Source organism: Mustelus asterias, chromosome 4 (genome assembly GCF_964213995.1).
Source record: "Mustelus asterias chromosome 4, sMusAst1.hap1.1, whole genome shotgun sequence".
NCBI lineage: Eukaryota > Metazoa > Chordata > Chondrichthyes > Carcharhiniformes > Triakidae > Mustelus > Mustelus asterias.
This window is the reverse complement of record NC_135804.1, coordinates 142,032,107-142,049,982: the sequence shown is the minus strand read 5'-3', so window position 1 is coordinate 142,049,982 and position 17,876 is coordinate 142,032,107. Positions and strand designations below refer to the sequence as shown.

At 45.7% G+C, this 17,876-nt stretch overlaps 1 protein-coding gene across 2 annotated transcripts in view; it reads left to right on the top strand.

Annotated features, from left to right (window-relative positions):
• LOC144492405 (uncharacterized) overlaps positions 1-17,876 on the top strand; it is a 202,283-nt gene that overhangs the window by 85,686 nt on the left and 98,721 nt on the right. For both annotated transcript variants that reach the window (XR_013497590.1, XM_078210412.1), the window contains one exon: positions 11,020-11,139. The gene's annotated coding sequence lies outside the window, so the exon portion shown is untranslated. The remainder of the gene's footprint in view (positions 1-11,019; positions 11,140-17,876) is intronic.

Sequence of the window (17,876 nt, the reverse complement as noted above, 5' to 3'; positions counted from 1 at the left end):
CCAGTGCACCTAACCAGCACGTCTTTCAGACTGTGGGAGGAAACCGGAGCCCCCGGAGGAAACCCACACAGACGCGGGGAGAATGTGCAAACTCCACACAGACAGTGACCCAAGCCGGGAATCGAACCCGGATCCCTGGCACTGTGAGGCAGCAGTGCTCACCACTGTGCCACTATGCCGCCTTTATAGATATGTTGTTCAAAGGGGCTGTTAGGATGCCACAGCAAACCAACAATCTGTCCTCCAATGGATGACAAGGATCGCCGAGGCGCCGCCCTGGTGGCTGTCGCCAGAAGATGATATTCCGGATCCACCCTGGCACTCCACCAGTGCTGGTGTTTGCCAACTTGCCATATTGAGATGAGGCGACCTAAAGCCAAGCTTCTCAGGTCATCCTCCACTGAAATTCAGCAGCTTTTGCTGGAACTGAGGCAGGACTGTGTGGAAGAACTGGGACAGATAAAGGCACATAGACATTAAGGAAAAGCACAAAGATGATAGACAAAGAAGACGGGGCGGCACGGTGGCACAGTGGTTAGCACTGCTGCCACACAACCCCAGGTTCAATTCCGGCCTTGGGTCACTTCTTTATGGAGTCTGCACATTCTCCCTGTGTCTGCGTGGGTTTCCTCCGGGTGCTCTGGTTTCCTCCCACAGTCCAAAGATGCGCGGGTTAGGTGGATTGGCTATGCTAAATTGACCTTAGTGTCAGGGGATTAGCAAGGTAAATAAGAGAGTCATAGAGGTTTACAGCATGGAAACAGGCCCTTCGGCCCAATGTGTCCATGCCGCCCTTTTTTTAACAACTAAACTAGTCCCAATTGCCCACGTTTGGCCCATATCCCTCGATACCCATCTTACTCATGTAACTATCTAAACGCTTTTTAAAAGACAAAATTGTACCCGCCTCTACTACTACCTCTGGCAGCTTGTTCCAGACAGTCACTATCCTCTGTGTGAAAAAGTTGCCCCTCCCCCCTGGACCCTTTTGTATCTCTCCCTTCTCATCTTAAACCTATGCCCTCTAGTTTTAGACTCCCCTACCTTTGGGAAAAGATATTGACTATCTAGCTGATCTATGCCCCTCATTATTTTATAGACCTCTATAAAATCACCGCTAAGCCTCCTACGCTCCAGAGAAAAAAGTCCAAGTCTATCCAGCCTCTCCTTATAACTCAAACCATCAAGTGCTGGTAGTATCCTAGTAAATCTTTTCTGCACTCCTTCCAGTTTAATAATATTCTTTCTATAAGAGGGTGACCAGAACTGCACACATTATTCCAAGTGTGGCCTTACCAATGTCTTGTACAACTTCAACAAGATGTCCCAGCTCCTGGGGTTATGGGGATAGGGACTGGGTGTGATTGTGGTCAGTATAGACTTGATGGGCCAAATGGCCTCCTTCTGCACTTTAGGGATTCTATGATTTGTTTATTTTGTATGCACTATGGTATGGTTTAATTTATAAATTTAATTTGGAATGTACATTTTTTAGTGGATTTTATTTTATGATGCTCAGTGAGGGTGGCACGGTGGCCCAGTGGTTAGCACTGCTGCCTCACAGTGCCAGGGACCCAGGTTCAATTCCAGCCTTGGGTCACTGTCTGTGCGGAGAGTGCAAATTCTCCCCGTGTCTGCATGGGTTTCCTCTGGATGCAAAATTGTTCAAGACATAGGTAGATTGGCCGTGCTAAATTTTCCCTTAGTGTCCCAAAATGTGTAGGTTAGGAGGATTAGCCATGGTAAATGTGTGGGATTACAGGTGGGACAGAGGGAAGGGCCTGGGTCTCCATCAAAGAGTGGGTGCAGACTCGAATTTCCTCTTCTGCACTGTAAGGATTCTGTGATTCTATGATAAGGGGTGATAATGTGTGTGGGGCTATTAGTGTAGGGTAATTGAATTGATAATGTGTATTGATAATGTGAATTGGGGTGATAATGTGTCGGATTGTTTGCGAAGGGGAAATTAGGGTTGGCATTACTGGTTTTGCACTTAAACTATTTCTCTACATAGAGCGCAGACAGGGAGGCTGTCTCGGACGTAGCCTCTCTTGCTCATGTTCCTGTTTCTCAGTTTCTCGCTAGCTATACCTGATGTCTGGGGGGAAAGGGCTGTTCCTACGTGATGGTGCAGTTGTCCATGATGCAGCAGATCTAGAGGCTCACGCAGCCAAGTGCTGCAGGGATCCTTTGGAGCGGTTCTGCCAACAGAGTTGTTCCCTCAGCACACCAATTCTCTACCGTGTTTGTTGAGGCATCATAGTTCTCAATGTATGAACACTGCACACATATAACTGGGTCACGAGTAGAGTCATGAGCCATGTTGTCTCTGGATAGCCCTTGTCACCCAATAGTCATCCTTTGGTTTGCGGTGGTGGTTGGAATGCCATTGGCACAGCAGACTGCCCCATTTCTGACTGGTACCAGGACATAGAACTATTTAGTTCACTGTCTGTGGTCACATATCAGCTGCAAGCTCCACCTGCTACTCCCTGGCAAGCGGAGATGAAATGAAGGCATCTGTCTTTTGACAGAGAGCCTCAGTGACCTCCCTAATGCAACCATAGACAGCAAACTGTGCGAGGCTATTAATATCTTCAACCTTAAAGGAGACAGACACATTAAAGGTCATAGCTATGGTCACCTTCCCAGACACCGGCAAGGCAGTTCTAGTGCTGTGCCAAGGTTGCAGTTATGGCTGCAGCGGTGAGCAGATTTCAATGAGGACGCCTTCGTACGTAGATAGGGTGGTGAAGAATGTGTTTGGCACACTTGCCTTCATCGGTCAGAGCACTGAGTACGGGAGTTGGGACGTTATGTTACAACTGTGCAAGACATCGGTAAGGACACATTTGGAATACTGAGTACAATTCTGGTCACCCTGCTGTAGGAAGGATGTTATTAAACTTGAAAGGGTGCAAACAAGTTTTACAAAGATGTTACCGGGATTGGAAGGTTTGAATTATAAGGAGAGGCTGGAAAGGCTGGGATGTAGGAGAATGAGGGGGTGACCTTGTAGAGGTTTATAAAATCATGAGGGGCGTGGATAATGTGAATAGCCAGGTCTTTTCCCCCAGGGTAGGGGAGTCCAAAACGAGAAGGCACAGGTTTAAGGTGCGAGGGGAAAGATTTAAAAGGGACCGAGGGACAACTTTTTCACACACAGGATGGTATGTATATGGGATGAGCTGCCAGAGGAGGTGGTAGATGCAGGTTCAATTATCACATTTAAAAGACATTTGGACCGGTACATGGATGGGAAAGGTTTAGAGGGATATGGGCCAAAAGCAGGCAAATGGGACTAGTTCAGTTTAGGAGACCTCATCGGCCTGGACTAGTTGGGCTGAAGGGCCTGTGTCCGTGCTGTATATCTCTATGATTCTATGACTCTAGTAATGCCCAGGTGTCTCAAACATTGGTTTTCACTGAACTCAAGGTAACAAAATTGCTCCCTGTACCCCTCCCCCTCCTACTTCTGCATCTCCTCTGTTCATTCTCCCAGTCATGTTTAATCCTGGGAAAAAGTCCAACTAAGTCACCGATGTCTGGAAGCTACTGGTTTGTGCAGATGAAGTAAAGTCAGCAACAAGTCCTTCAGCATTTATCATACCATTTCTCATAGATATTTGTAACTTTCAACTATGAAGAACCATAAAACATGTAGAATTGTAGCAAAAGTCTAAAAAAATCAACCATCAACTAACCTGCAATTAGTATCCCTTTAAATGGCGCTGGTCCTTCCTGCTGCTAAATGCTTGTTCATCTTTGCAAGGTTATGTGAAAGGGTCCATTGGAAAATTGGGCCCGAGTTTTCCAGCCATTCACGTCCCACTGCCTCCGCAAATGGGGATGGAGAATTTGGCACTCAGCCAAATCTCCGATCACTGCAACAGGGGCAGAGAATCCCGCTGGTGGGAACGGCCGTAAAATCCCGGCATTGAGCTCCCAGATACCATTTGTGTCAAATGATTTTATGCTGATTGATATCATGGTCTGCCTGCCCCAGATTGCTTCCAGTGAACTTTCGCCTTATGAAGAGTAATGTCTTTATCCAAGACAGGGTTCATTGCGCTTCACGTCAGATATATGGTCACGCACCAGGGGCACCATTTTGGATCCCTACTGGTACATGTAGTGTCCAAAATATGGGCACTTAGAGCCCAATTTCTCACTCAAAGCATCCTGCAAACATCACAATCACTAACTATAAAGTTATAGTTTATTTATTAGCCACACGGGAGGCTTACATTAACACTACAATGAAGTTACTGTGAAATTCCCCTAGCCGCCACAGTCCGGCGCCTGTTCGGGTCAATGCACCTAACCAGCACGTCTTTCAGACTGTGGGAGGAAACCCACACAGACACGGGGAGAATGTGCAAACTCCGCACAGACAGTGACCCAAGCTGGGAATTGAGCCCAGATCCCTGGCGCTGTGAAGCAGCAGTGCTAACCACTGTGCCACCATGCCACCCATCTATCCAGGAGAAAGGATGAATTAAGTCTCATCTGTCATATTTTGAATGATAAGCCACCAGCATTCAAAAGAACCATGAATGCTGGAAATTGGAAGCGGAAATGTTGTAGGTGTGCAGTGAGGGAATCTATATCTTCAATATAAAGATAAGTTAGTACTTCAAGTAAGATTTCAGTTCTGATGATGGGATCTGATTGTCTTCAGTCATAGGGGTGAATTTTCCCATTTCCCCCACCATGGGAATTGGAGCAGGTGAGGGGCAGACCATGGAAAAGTCCGTTGACCTCAGGCAGGATTTTCCAATTTCGGGGTGAGTGCGGCTGGAAGGTTCCACCCATAGAGTCATAGAGTCAAACTTTACACAAGATGCACCTTCGGCCCATCGAGTCTGCACTGACAAAACTAGACTAAATCTACACCAATCCCACTTTCCAGCACTTGCACCATAGCCTTGAATGTTATGACATTTCAAGTGCTCATCCACATACTTTTTAAAGGTTGTGAGGTTTCCTGCCTCTACTACCCACCCAGGCAGTGCATTCCAAACTCCCATCACCCTCTGGGTGAAAATATTTTCCTCAGATCCCCTCTAAACCTCCTGCTCCTCACCTTAAAATTATGACCCCTCATTATTGATCCTTCAACGAAGGGGAATAGCTGCTCCCTGTCCACCTTGTCCATACTCCTCATAATCGTATACTCCTCAATCAGGTCCCCCCTCAGCCTTCTCTGCTCTAAAGAAATCAATCTGAGCCTATCCAGCCTCTCTTCATAGCTCAAATGCTCCATCCCAGGCAGCATCCTGGTGAACATAGAAACATAGAAGATAGGAGCCGGAGGAGGCCATTTGGCCCTTCGAGCCTGCTCCACCATTCATTACGATCATGGCTGATCGTCCAACTCAATACTCTAATCCTGCATTCTCCCCATAACCTTTGATCCCAAATGCCCCAAACCTCCTTTGCACCCTCTCCAGTGCAATCATATCCTTCCTAAAGTGAGTTTTTAACTATTTTTGTTTCTACTTACCAAATACATTTTCTTTTCCAAAACTCCTTTTGCTTTAACGATGGATGAATGAGATTGATACAACATCACTCAAGTTTGCTATTTCCTTTCACCCTCATTTCAGCACTTCTGTTCAGTTTGTTTAAAAAGTTTATTATTAGTCACAGATAGGTTTACATTAACACTGTGACGAATTTACTGAGTCGCCACACTCTGGCGTCTGTTCGGGTACACTGAGGGAGAATTTAGCATGGCCAATGCACCCTAACCAACACATCTTTCGGACTATGGGAGGAAACCAGAGCACCCGAAGGAAACCCACGCAGACACGAGGAGAATGTGCAAACTCCACACGGACAGTGACCCAAGCCGGGAATCAAAGCCAGATCCCTGGTGCTGTGAGGTAGCAGTGCTAACCACTGTGCCACCGAGCCTAGCACAAGCATACAACAAGGATGTTTTTGTCCTAATTAAATGAGAGTGTCTTCATCATAACTGAATAATTACAGAATAAAATATCATCACTGAAAGATAGGACCCGACTTTGGAAAAATATGACTCTTTTAAAATGTTTTATTATTTTAGCCCTGAAGTATTTCCATGTGAAGAAGCCGGCGGCATCTGTTAATTGGCAGCTGAGGCAGATCTCTGGGGGGTCCTTCTGCCTTTATTAAAAACTGGATACAGTCACTGTGCTTTCAATTGGAGACATTAATATGGAATCAACTAATAAAATTATTGTTAAAGGCCGAGTAATCCAGAGACTTGGATTAATAATCTAAGGAGCATGAGTTCAGAATGCATTGTGCCAGTTTGAGTATTTAAATCCTGTCTTTCCTACAATCTGCAATGTGAGAATAAGAGCTTGCTTCAATGTTGTGTTTCATACCTTGGAGATATGCAGAGATGATACACAGAATTCTGGCTGGAATTCTCTGGCCATTAACGACAACGGGATTCTCCGGTCCCGCTGGCAGTGTACCCCCGTCCATGGGCTTCCCACCGGCGTAGGGTAACATCAATGGGAATTCCCATTGACAGCAGCGGGACCAGAGAATCCCACCACTAGCAAACAACACGCCATCTCCCACCGGTGGGAAGCACGAGTCTGGGAGGCCGGAGAATCGCGACCTCTATGTCTGAACAGGGGATTGAATCGATGCTTCTGGAACGTCTACTCTCATGTTTACAGCTTCTTGCTTCCAGTTTAGTTTCAGTTTTTCTATAAAACCACACCCAGGCTTGACTAATAGCGCATAGCCCAATGGTCACCAGGCATACATAATCAAATACCAAGCAACTGAACACTTAGCGTGGGATTTTCCGGTCCTTCCCGCCTAGCGGGATCTTCTGGCCTTACTGAAGGTGACACCCCAACACCCTAGCAACGCCACCCCCCCCCCCCCCCCCCCCCCCCCACCGCCACCCCCTCCACTGTTTACAGGATAGGTGTTCCATGCAAATTGTTGCAGCCCTTGGAAGGACAGGAAGGTCCCACCGGCGGCCAATATTGAGCCACCTCCACTGCCACTCAACTCGCATGAGTCATCCAGACTCAAAACATTGGCACTATTCTCTCTCCACAGATGCTGTCAGACCTGCTGAGATTTTCCAGCATTTTCTGTTTTTGTTTCAGATTCCAGCGTCCGCAGTATTTCGTTTTATAAAATGTAAATTGTGTCATTCCTTAGAGTTCATCGTCTCTGTTTTCTCTGGACGACAGGGTGGCACAGCAAGAGCCAGGGGCCCGGGTTCGATTCCAGGCTTAGGTCACTGTCTGTGTGGAGTCTACATGTTCTCCCCATATCTGTGTGAGTTTCCTTTTGGTGCTCCAGTTTCCTCCATAGTCCAAAAGATGTGCTGGTTAGGTGCGTTGGCCATGCTAAATTCTCCATCCGTGTACCCGAACAGGCGCTGAAGTATGGCGACTGGGGGATTTTTGTAGTAACTTCATTGCAGTGTGAATGTAAGCCTACTTGTGATACTGATAAATAAACTTTATGTACAGAAATCATTTTTGCGATATGAAAGTTGTTGATGACAGCACTAAGATCTACAAATTTGAGATTACGATTCTGCGTGATAAACTCAATGATGCAGATGAGCACCACTGCAATCATTCATCAAATCATAGAATCCTTGCAGTGCAGAAGGAGGCCATTTGGCCCATCGAGACTGCACCGACTGTCCGACAGAGCATCCCACCCCAGGCCCTATTCCCGTAACCCCACGTATTTACCCCACTAACTTCCTCTAACCTAAACATCTTTTGACACTAAGGGGCAATTTAGCATGGCCAATCCATCTAACCTGCACATCTTGGAGTATGGGAGGAAACAGGAGCACCTGAAGGAAACCCATACAGACATAGGGAGAACGTGCAAACTCCACACAGACCCAAGGCCGGAATGGAACCTGGTCTCTGGCGCTGTGAGGCAGCAATGCCAACCACTGTGCCACCATGCCGCCCTATCAGCAAGGTCTTTTCCATCAGTAAATCCTTTCTATTCTTTCCTAGCCTACTGCCTTTGGACTAAATTCAAGTGAGATATTGGTAAATTTATAAATACTAACGGAATCGAGTGATATGGGGATGGTGGAGGAATGTGGAGCTCAGGTACATCAGCCTCAACCTTATTGAATGGTCACACTTGTTCAAGGAGCGAAACAATCCACTGCTGCTACTATTTCCTATGCCCTTACCAAAAACAATACCATTAACTTGGGTATGATTTGAGCAGTGTTCTATCTTAATCAGATTCATTGTAGATTTCTTATGTGGAAAGTGGCAACCAGTCAAGTGATTGAAAAGCAGATAGCAGCATTATTAAAGAAAGGAAGTCTATTCTCAATCAGCCACTAAAGGTGCAGAGACATCCTTAACTCCATCACCAACTGACAGTCTACATTTGGGACTAATTATAGTCTTGGTTTCCTCCTCCTGTGGTATCAAATGCTGGATTTCTGGCTTGTCCTCCTCCACTAGCTTGTCATTCCTGGTATCGTGTGATGTCTTCTCCTGCAAAGGGAATGTATGCTGTTATTTAATGGCTGCAGCCTCCAGCTTCTCAGTCACAGGCCATCAGGGTTCACAGACTGAATGGTAATACTGATAGATGTAAGGGGATAAAGACTTCAGTTATCAGACTTCATTACTCAACAGTGTGCTTCACAACATATGACGGATATAACATGAGTGCTGCCAAGGAATTTGGTTTTGGAGACTGGGATCATGGTGCTATATGATCTCCTAAATGGCAGTGCTCGACTCCTGGGTTTAAGAGGTAAACATGCTCTCCTCTGCGATTCTCTGAAGAGACATTTGCATTTGCTAATCAAATGCATCGTAGAATAGAATGATACAGCACTGAGGGCCATTCAGCCCATCAGGTTTGGTCTGGTTTATTCTCAGACCAATCTGGTTAATCCCACTCTCTGCTCTGTCTCCAGAATTTCTTTTCCTCCTTCAAGTATTTCATTTTGGAAGCTACTATTTCAATCTGTTTCCATCATTCCAAGTCCTACTAACTCAATGTGTAGCAAAGTTTTCCCTTATATTGCCTCTGGTTCATTTGTCAATCCACCTCAAATCTCTGCTCTCTGGTCATAGAATCCATACAGTGCAGCAGGAGGCCATTCAGCCCATCAAGTCTGCATGTACTCTCCAACAGAGTGTCTCACCCAGGCCCTATCCCTGTAACCCTGCATATTTACCCCGCTAATCCCCTTAACCTACACACCTTGGGACAAAAAGGGGAAATTTAGCAATCAACCTAACTTGCACATCTTTGGATTGTGGGAGGAAATCGGAGCACCCGGAGGAAATCCACGCAGACACAGTTGGTGGAATTTTCCCATCCCGCTAGCCATGGGAATCGTAGCAGGCAGGATAGGACCATGCAAAGGTCTACTGACTTCACGTGGGATTTTCTGGTCTTGCGGCGAGCGCAGTTGGAAAATCCCACCCTGGGAGTCATGTATTATCTAGACTTTAGCCATTGGAAACAGGTACTCTTACTCTGGGGGGGACGGTGACGGAGTGGAAATGTCACTCAAGGCAACCCAAATATCTTTATCGCCAATGACGGACTAAAAGTGTTGTAATTATGGAAATTAAGTTACTTACCACAACCACCAGAGAGTGCAGTAAAAATGAATTCAATGATTTCAGAGTGAAAATAGCTGAGATTTTCACTCCTGGGTCAGGTGTTCAGTGACAGAAGAGTTCTGGGTTTGGCAAATCCAACCTTTAAAATGGTCACCCACATTTGGGGTTTTGTTCTGGGCCGGGGGGTGAGGGGTGGGGGAGGGTGGGGGAGGGGAGGGGGGGGGTCAGCTGGATTGCAAGTCATGCTGGTCATTCCCTGAATGGTGAGGAGGCAGGCTGGGTAGAAGGTCTGCCTCGGTGCTCCAGCACTTTGTTTAAGTTATTCTAAAAAAGGTTAAAACAAAGAAAGGCTTCCACCCCTCCACCATCATTCCCCATGCCCTGCCCATGCCATCTACACCATCTCATTCTCGCCAACCACCACCCTTTGCCCTTAGCACTCTCCATGCCAACTCACTAAGTATCTGTAATGACTTCAGTCAAACCATTGAGGTTGGCCTATTGGAGTATGAATTCCCTGATTAAGGATCCAATTGATGGGCCAATCAGGGACTCTTCGCCTTGTATTTAACCGGGAGTGTCAGTTCCTCTGACACCCCCGGAGTTAGACTGCTGACTGCTCGCACTCTGTGTACTGCTGTTAGAGTTTGTAAATAAAGGGATTTTGGTGAAGGGACTTCAGCCTCTGAAGACATATTACAGTATCCATTGAAAACCTTGACTTCTTTGACAGTTCCAATGCGTTTCTGCACTTTTTACGCACAATCATGTTTACTTTTAACAATCCCAAAGATACCTTACCTACCCCAAAGGTATCCCGGGATCATATCCAGAGAGAGACCTTACCCCTCCGAAATGGGACCCTGGCTATTTAGATTATTCCACCAAGTTCAGACCAATTCTGACCTGTTCTGCATTCTCCGGTTTTCGCACTCCCAGCCAACCAACATCCTATTTCAGTGGAGGTAACCGGTGAATTAAGTGGTCAGCCTGGAATGTTTGTGGTCAGCTGACTCCGTTAAACATGTGCGCATGAACTCCAGTCCGACTCCTGTCCTGCCCCCATGAAAATAGGAAAAACAGTGTTTGGGGACGTGACTTGGAATTTCCGGCTATTTCTGAGATTTTTGCCAAGACCGAGAGCTTTTCTGTGTTAGTGAAAATCTTGGCCAAGGTCAGCGTTGCATGCGATGCCTTCATGACAGAAAGTCTGTTCACACATAAAGTCTCTGCTCTTAAGAGAAGGGAAATCACTGAACAAGAGAACAGATAGTTGCTGATTCTTGTGGAGCAGACTGCCTGATAAGAGTAAATACAAATATGAAGAAAGACTCAAATTCCAGAATTATATAATAGAGGATTTCAAACTTAAGAAACGACGGAAGCTTCTGTTAGGCCTCATGATCTCTCCTTGTGTCTCTCACAGGTTCTGACGTTGAGGAGGAGAGATCGGTGACTGAACCATTAGCAGGGAAAACGCTGCCAGAGCAGAACAATCACCGTCACCACAAACACACCCACCACCAACACGGTTACAGTCACTTCGGTAGGTCCTCACATGCACAGATAGGGGGGAACTGGGTGAAGATCATGTCATGAGTGAGTAAGAAGAAGTGAGAGAGGCAGAGGCTGCAGTGGGCAGATCCCCTCAGAGAATGGAGAACTGAACAGCCAATGTCCAGAGACGTTGTTAAGGATGCTCGGCTTAGACCAATAGCAACAGATGTATTGCCACATGTTGGAATTCCCTGAGGCGATGCGTAGTACATGGGTTGAGAATGCAGGACTCACTATGGTTCAAGGCTTTGAGCATATTTTAAAAGAATTTATTTTAGCTTGGGTGAATGCACAGGCTTGTGGGGGTGGGGCCTGGGTGGGATTGTGGTAGGTGTGGACTCGGTGGGCCAGGTGGCCTCCTTCTGCACTGTAGGATTCTACAATTTTACAGGATGTGGGCATCGCTGGCTGGACCAGCATTTATTGCCCATTCTTAGTTGCCCTTCAGAAGCTGATGGTGAGCTGTCATCTTGAACCGTTGTAGTCCTGAGGTGAAGGTACACCCACAGTGCTGTTAACAAGGGAATTCCAAGATTCTGACCCAATGACAGTGAAGGAATGGCAATATATTCTCAAGTCAGAATGATGATTGACTTGGAGGGGAACCTCCAAGTGGTAATGTTCCCAGGTATCTGTTGCTCTTGTCCTTCTAGATGGTAGTGGGTTTGGAAGATGTTGCCTAAGGAACCTTGGTGAGTTCCTGCAGTGTATCTTGTAGATGGCACATATTGTTGCCACTGTTTGTCAGTGGTGGAGGGAGTGAATATTTGTGGAAAGGGCAGCAATCAAGCTGTATGGATTCTAGCTTCTTTAGTATTGTTGGAGGCAAGTGGAAAGTATTCCATTACACTCCTGACTTGTGCCTTTTAGATGGTGGACAGGCTTTGGGCGCTCAGGAGGTGAGTTACTTAACATACAATTCTTAGCCTTTGACCAACTCTGTAGCCACAGTATTTATATGGCTAGTCCATTTCAGTTTCTGATCAATGGCAACCTCCAGAATGTTGATATTGGGAGATTCAGCAATGGTAATGCCATTGAATGTCAAGGGGCGATGGTTAGATCCTCTCTTGTTGGAGTCAATGGGAATCAAGTGAACAGTCTCTGCTTGTTGGAGTCATACCAAGCACAAAGGGAGATGGTTGTACTGGAGGTCAGTCATCTCAGCTCCATGACATCACTGCAGGATTTCCTAGGTAGGTCATTGCCTGATGCTTGTGTGGCATGAATGTTACTTGCCACTTGTTAGCCCAAGCCTGGATATTGTCCAGATCTTGCTGCATTTGGACATGGACTGCTTCAATATTTGAGGAGTTGCGAAGGGTGCTGAACATTGTGTAATCACCTACAAACACCCCCACTTCTGACTTTATGATGGAAGAGAGGTCATTGATGAAACAGCTGAAGATGGTTGGGCCTAGGACACTACCTAGGAAATCCTGCGGTGATGTCCTGGAGCTGAGATGACTGACCTCCACTACAACCATCTTCCTTTGTGCTTGGTATGACTCCAACCAGTGGAGACTTTTCCCTCAATTCCCATTGACTCCAGTTCTGTTAGGGCTCTTTGATGCCATATTGGATGAGGTTAAATGCTGCCTTAATGTCAAGGGCAGTCACACTCACAATGAACATGAACTCCCCCATTGCAAGAGTGGCCAAACTCAAAGACAGCTATATGTGACAGCACTTGGTGTGCATGTGGCGTTCGATAAGGTGCCTCACAAAAGGTTGCTGCAGAAGATTAGGGTACACGGAGTTGGGGGTAAAGTGTTAGCGTGGATTGAGGATTGGCTATCTAACAAGAAGCAGAGAGTTGGAATAAATGGGTGCTTTTCTGGTTGGCAGTTGGTGACTAGTGGCGTGCCACAGGGATCAGTGCTGGGGCCTCAACTGTTTACCATATACATAGACGATCTGGAGGAGGGGACCGAGTGTAGGGTAACAAGGTTTGCGGATGATACAGAGATGAGTGGGAAAGCGAATTGCGTGGAGGATGCGGAAAGTCTGCAGAGAGATTTGGATAGGTTAAGTGAGTGGGCGAGGATCTGGCAGATGGAGTATAACGTTGACAAGTGTGAGGTTATCCACTTTGGAAGGAATAATAGTAAAATGGACTATTATTTAAATGGTGAAAAATTACAACATGTTACTGTGCAGAGGGACCTGGGGGTCCTTGTGCATGAATCGCAAAAACTCAGTTTGCAGGTGCAGCAGGTGATCAAGAAGGCAAATGGAATGTTGGCCTTTATCGCGAAGGGGATGGAGTATAAAAGCAGGGAGGTCTTGCTGCAATTGTACAAGGTACTGGTGAGGCCGCAACTGGAATACTGTGTGCAATTTTGGTCCCCTTATTTGCGGAAGGATGTATTGGCCTTGGAGGGAGTACAGAGAAGGTTCACCAGGTTGATACTGGAGATGAGGGGTTAGCTTATGAGGAGAGATTGAGTAGATTGGGCCTGTACTCGTTGGAGTTTAGAAGGTTGAGGGGAGATCTTATAGAGACATATAAGATAATGAAGAGGTGAGACAGGGTAGAAGCAGAGAGATTCTTTCCACTTAGAAAGGAAACAAGAACTAGAGGACACAGCCTCAAAATAAGGGGGAGTCAGTTTAGGACAGAGTTGAGGAGGAACTTCTCTCAGAGGGTAGTGAATCTCTGGAATTCTCTGCCCATTGAAGCAGTGGAGGCTACCTCGTAAAATATGTTTAAGTCACAGGTAGATAGATTTCTGATCAATAAGGGAATTAAGGGTTATGGGGAGTGGGCGGGTAAGTGGAACTAAACCGCTATCAGATCAGCCATGATCTTATTGAATGGCGGGGCAGGCTCGAGGGGCTAGATGGCCTACTCCTGCTCCTATTTCTTATGTTCTTATGTGGGACGGCAGTGTGAGTTTCACAGGAAACCCACAGCACTGTCTGATCTGCTTGAGTGGGGAAGTGTTATTCCAAGTAGTTAAGTGGACCAACAAAGGCAATTAATTTTGTGGGGCGAGGCATGTTGTAGACGTGTAATGACATTGTGGAGAGTCATAAATATTGCATGTCAAGTCAAAGGCTGGTCATTTTTCAAAGGATTTTACGATGAAACTGTCGCCACGAAGCCCTATCTTTCTGCTGAAGAGAACTGTCTTTGCTTTGTTGAGCCTCAAAGACTTGGATAAAGTTGGTGTCTGTGCTGGGAATATGCAGATCTATGCACATACTTAGTGTGACATGAACTTTAGGCTCTTTCCTTGATCTATCCAGTCTTGCTGTTTTTGCTTTGGTGACCTCCATCCGGAACATGTTTATTCTCTACTCAGGCATGACCTTGCTTAACTGAATGCTTAATTTCAAATACTATATAAATAACACAAATTAGCTGTTGCCAGAATAAAATACCACAAAGCCAAGTACAGTAGAACAAAGTGTACAATTGCAATGTTATTGCTTTGGGACCTGTCCAAAAAAATCTAACTCCACGATAACTTTGTGCTGTTAGTCACGCCTGCTAAAGTAAATCGTGCCTCAGTTGGTCAGAGCGCCGAACGTTACTTCAGTTTGCACTTAGCCGGTTTTAACTTGAGGAAAATGAACGCTCTCGCACTCCAGATTCACTGAGACATCTACATAGAAATCATGCTTCCATAAATGCCGTCCAATCATGAATTTGTTGATGCACCTGCGGTGATTGTTGAGTCAAAACTTGGTTTTAACAGGTTTTCTGCACTCCACCCGACCATCTCCTCCCCAATAAAAAATACATTGGCGGCACAGTGGCACAGTGGTTAGCACTGCTGCCTCACAGCACCAGGAACCCGGTTCGATTCTAGCCTGGGGTCATTATCTGTCCAGAGTCTGCACGCTGTCTGCGTGGGTTTCCTCCGGGTGCTCCAGTTTCCTCCCACAGTCCAAAGATGTGCCGGTTAGGTTGATTGGTCACGGTAAATTGCCCCTTAGTGTTAGGGAGATTAGCAGGGTAAATATGTGGGGTTACGGGGATGGGGCCTGGGTGGGATTGTTGGCCGTGCAAACTTGATGGGCCAAATAGCCTCCTTCTGCACTGTAGGGATTCTATGATAATATCCGAGTGAAATGATGCCTTTATTTATTGACCAATTAGTCTCCATTTTCATAATGAAGGAAAAAAGCAGCATCGATCGATCCACATTTCAGGTGCTGTCTGTAAAATTGTAGAAAATTTCCATGGTAAAAATAACACGAAAGTGATAACATAAGACTGAGTCCAGCAGTGAAAGGCTGTCAACGTGCTCATATATTAGCTGCAAAGTGGTACTGGGTAAGTCCTGAATTACTTCGATCTACTCAACTCATGAGTTCAAATTGAAATCCCATTTGTACATTGGCATCTTTCTTCCCAAGAGTAACATTTTTTAAAGATTCATCCCAGGGAGAGGAAAAACCCCATTGCGTGCAAAACCATTTGTGAGATTCATCCAATTGTTAGTATGGATTCATATGAGACAAGTCTTATCTGTTGTTTGTGGATTCTCTACATCTTTATTCTTTCATTGGATGTGGGCATTGCTGGGCAAGGCCAGCCTTTGATGCCCATCCCTAATTGCCCTGAACTGAGTTACATTTAAGAGTCAACCACATTGCTGTAGCTCTGGAGTCACATGTAGGTCAGACCAGGTAAGGATGGCAGATTTCCTTCCCTAAAGAGAATTAGTGATGGGTTTTTACAACAATCAACAATAGTTTCATGGTCATCATTAGAATTTTAATTCCAGATTTTCATTGAGATTCAAATTTCACCAACTGCCGTGGTGGGATTCGAACTTAGATCCTCAGAGCTTTCTACTGGGTCTCTGAATTACTAGCCCAGTGACAGTCCAGGGATGGGCAGTAAATACTGGCCAGCCAGCGACGCCTATGTCCCATTAATGAATTTTAAAAAACTCCTACTATACCATCGCCTCCCCCTATACATCTTTCCTTTTCTAAATAATATCCTTTTCAATTCTTTATAGATATGTTTCCTTGCACATTGCTGAACATCTCATTTGAAGAGGTAGTAAATGAGAGGATGCTTTCAAAATATACATAATATCCATTATATTCATGTATAATCCAAAATGCGAAAGATTGAAAACTTGGTGTGTGTGCGCAATGACAAGATAACTTGTGTGCTGTTTCAACTTAGTTGGCTCATGGATATAATAAATCGAGACAGACCCAGAGATGGGATTGGAGCTAATTAGGCAAGTTTATTTATTTTGACCAAATTTGGAGTTTATTTGAGAATTTTGTGGGTCTCCAGGACATCTGGAGGAGCAGCTTGACCTTGATGCAATTTTATCTATGTCAAGTGGAAGTTTACCCAGACTGGAGAGGTAACAAATAAGGATGCCTACGGCATATGTCTATGGGTGTGTGTCTGCATTTGAAATCAAAACAAGTTAATCATTATTAAATTTGTTCCAGTTTTTAAAACATCTTTCTCTTTCCCCCCATTGTCACACACCACTCCTTGCTGAGACACTGAGAGGACGATAAGCTCTCAAGCTGTGCTGGTCCCAAACTCACTTCTCAGAGTTAGCTGGAAACTGGAACAGATGTGAGCTGCCTCCTACTTTCACTTAGCCCGGTCACTGAAAACAAAGGCAAGGTCAGAATGGAGGCAAGGAAAGTGAATCCTGTATCTTTGCAATGTTAGAGCAGCAGGGTGACCACAGTGGTTAGCACTGCTGACTCACAGCGCCAGGGGCCTGAATTCAATTCCGGCCTGAGATCACTGTCTGAATGGAGTCTTCACGTTCTCCCCGTGTCTGCGTGGGTTTCCTCCGGATGCTCCGGTTTCTTCTCATACTCCAAAGATGTGCAGGTTAGGTGGATTGGCCGTGGTAAATTGCCTCTTAGTGTCCAAAGATGTGTAGGTTAGGTGGATTGGCAATGGCAAATTGCCTCTTAGTGTCCAAAGATATGGACGTTACGTGAATTGGCCATGGTAAATTGCCCCTTAGTGTTAGGGAGATTAGCAGGCTAAATATGTGGGGCTACGGGGAGAGGGCCTGGGTGGGATTGTTGTTGGTGCAGGCTCGATAGGCCAAATGGCTTTTTTCTGCACTGTAGGGATTCTACTATAGGATTCTATCAAAACTCTGGGTTTCCAGGCTGATGGGTGGGATTTCCCAGCCTCGCTTGCCCCGAAACCAGAAAATCCTGCCTGAGGTCAACAGACTTTGTACGGGCCGCCCCTCGCCTGTTCCAGTTCCCGTGGCGGGAGGGATGGTAAAATCTGGCCCAATATTTCCATTAATATACAAGTCAGAGATAATGTGGAGATGCCGGCGTTGGACTGGGGTAAGCACATTAAGAAGCCTCACAACATCAGGTTAAAGTCCAACAGGTTTATTTGGAATCACGAGCTTACGGAGCGCTGCCCCTTCATCAGGTGAGTGAGTCACCTGATGAAGGAGCAGCACTCCAAAAGCTCGTACTACCAAATAAACCTGTTGGACTTTAACCTGGTGTTGTGAGGCTTCTTATTAAGTCAGGGATGCATTGTGGACATTGTGCTGTATAAAACTACCCAATCACATCATCATATATTAACATTAGCTTGAGAACATTTCTAAGCTGAAAGTCATCAAGTGACTGTCACATGATTAATTCAGGTATACTCCCACTCTTTTATCATACATGCTGATTGTAAATAACACATTTGTCCTGTTTCCCTCTGATGCGCAATTGATCCACACGGGAGACAAGGTCGTA